At 39.2% G+C, this 2,500-nt stretch overlaps 1 long non-coding RNA gene across 2 annotated transcripts in view; it reads left to right on the top strand.

Annotated features, from left to right (window-relative positions):
* Positions 1 to 2,500, top strand: part of LOC143029009 (uncharacterized) — a 278,938-nt gene that overhangs the window by 276,286 nt on the left and 152 nt on the right. For both annotated transcript variants that reach the window (XR_012966757.1, XR_012966756.1), the window contains one exon: positions 264 to 2,500. This exon is cut by the window's right edge. This is a non-coding gene — a long non-coding RNA (uncharacterized LOC143029009). The remainder of the gene's footprint in view (positions 1 to 263) is intronic.

The following is a 2,500-nucleotide window of genomic DNA, read 5'->3' as shown; positions in this document are numbered from 1 at the left end:
TTTCTAATGAAGTCTTTATGCTGGTTTCAAATCTGGAAACCATTTTGCTCTATCATGTTAGGTTTTGAAAATATTGACAAAATTAATATTCAAGAAACATCGTTCATCACATTTTTATTTCACCCCCACGTTTTTAGTAATTTTTCATGCAACGCCATACAATATTATCGTGGTCTGTGAAAATATTTATATCTAAGGTAATGTGTCAAAACATTTAAGATATAGCATTACTAACCCTTCATTTGTTTCTTTTTTATTCTCAGGTTAAGGCGAAATTATGGCGTCCAGAGGTTACATAAATTCACCAGATCTGTTTTGCTATGTGTGCAGCTACCTAACAGACAAATCCCATCGGAAGACTTTTACACCATTTCTGAAGAAAGCGTATAAGCTATACTATGATTCAGAAGTAGATACTGGTAAATCCTGGGCACCACAGTTCTTCTATTTGACATGTGCATGCAACTTGCGCGGTTGGATAAGGGGGGCGAAGAAGAACAACCATATGGCATTCGGAGTTCCTATGATATAGCGTGAGTCAAGTAACCGCACCACAGACTGTTATTTTTGTTTGGCAAATGTCACCGCCTTTTCTTACAAGACTCGTGCATCTGTAAAGTAGCCAGACGTTCCCTCGGTTTCTAGACCAATTCCACAGGATCCCATAAGCTGTCTAATACCAATAGCACCTACAGAATATACATTTGATGAAGAAACGCAAGGAGAAAGTTCTCCTTCACCTTCCAGCAACGTATACCCTGACTACCAATCTGGAGAAGGTATTCATTTAATGACCAATGATGATCTTTCTGACCTCGCACGGGACCTGGCCCTAACAAAAAGGTCAAGCTGAATTGCTCAGTTCACGTCTTAAAGAATTTAATTTGCTTACACCGTGTACAACTACTTCACATTTTCGCTACAGCCATAAGGAATTTGTAAAATTCTTTTCATTGAGTGACACTATTTGCTACTGTCGATGAAGGTCTCATGTCAAGCCTCGCGGTAGAACACAACATTGGAGAATGGTGATTGTTCATCGATTCATCTAAAACAAGTTTGAAAGCAGTATTATTACAAAATGGAAACAATTAGCATCAGTCCCTGTTGGATATCCTATTCTCCTTCAAGAAACACATGAAATTATGTCGCTACTTCTTGAAAAAATACGCTATCATGAGTATAAATGGTGTTTCTACGGTGATTTAAAAGTTATCACCATTCTCATGGGAATGCAGATAGGGTACACCAAGTACTGTTGTTTTATCTGCGAGTAGACAGTAGATATAGAAAGTAACACTACATAGAAAAGAGCTGGCCAATTAGAAACAGAATGCAGCCAAGAAATAAAAACGTCCTTCATGTGCCGTTGATTGGCCGTGATAAAGTTCTCATGTCACCGCTGGGGGTCATGAAGAATTTTGTGAAGGCACTAGACAACAACTCAGATGCTTTTCGTTACCTGTGCAACAAGTTTTGAGTTGCGTAAAAGAAGGTGTGTTCATGGGTCTACAGACAAGAAAAGTAATTGCTGACACACACTTCCAAGACTTACTGAATGATACTGAAAGAAATACATGGGTGGCATTCAAATAAGTTGTAGCTACAATCCTTGGCAATTATAAATCTGCTGACCATGGTGATGTTGTGAAGAACTGTATCAGTGCGTACAAACAGTTGGGTGCCAACATGGCCTTCAAAATTTATCTCCTCGACTCACATCTTGACTTCCCCGAACACCTAGGTCCAGTCAGTGACGAACACGGTGAACGTTTTCACCAGGACATCTTGGTGGTGAAGTCACGGTATCAAGGTCGATAGAGTCCATCAATATTGGCTGACTACTGCTGGACACTTCAGCGTGACATAGCATATACTCAGCACAAACGCAAGTCTACGGCCAAGAAATTCAAACCAAACACACTTTAGATTAAGGAAGAATTTTCACTGTGTATTGATTTCATGTATGTATTATATGTTGAACTAGATATTACTATATATTATATGTACCATGTACCTCAATTTCACTATTTTCTTAGCTAATGCCATGTTCATTATTAATCATGTAACAATAGATTGGTCTAGTAAAATATAAATGGTTGAAGGCGTATACCAAATAAACGGTGGGTGATATAGACAAATGGATTTCATATCCTGAATCAGTATGTTTCACTTGTCTTAGAACAAGTGTTGGATACCAAGATATCCGCAACTTTAAAAAAAAAAAATTATCAGTGAAAAAAAAATAGGCTGGAGTAGGACTGGAGTTAGGTTGGAGTAGGAATGGATCTAGACTGGAACTGGACTAGGGTTAGACTTCACTTAGACTGGAGTTGGACTGGAGCTGGGCTGGAGGTTGACTGCAATTGGACTGCAGTTGTGCTGTAGTTGGACTGCAGTTGTACCGCAGTTGGACTGTAGCTGAACTCCAGGTCGAGTAATGTTGGACTATAATTTGAATGCAGTTGGACTGCAGTTGGACTGAAGCTGGACTGGATGC

Source organism: Oratosquilla oratoria, chromosome 10 (assembly GCF_046742065.1).
Source record: "Oratosquilla oratoria isolate Oo_2021 chromosome 10, ASM4674206v1, whole genome shotgun sequence".
Taxonomy (NCBI): domain Eukaryota; kingdom Metazoa; phylum Arthropoda; class Malacostraca; order Stomatopoda; family Squillidae; genus Oratosquilla; species Oratosquilla oratoria.
This window is presented reverse-complemented; position numbering and strand designations above follow the sequence as displayed.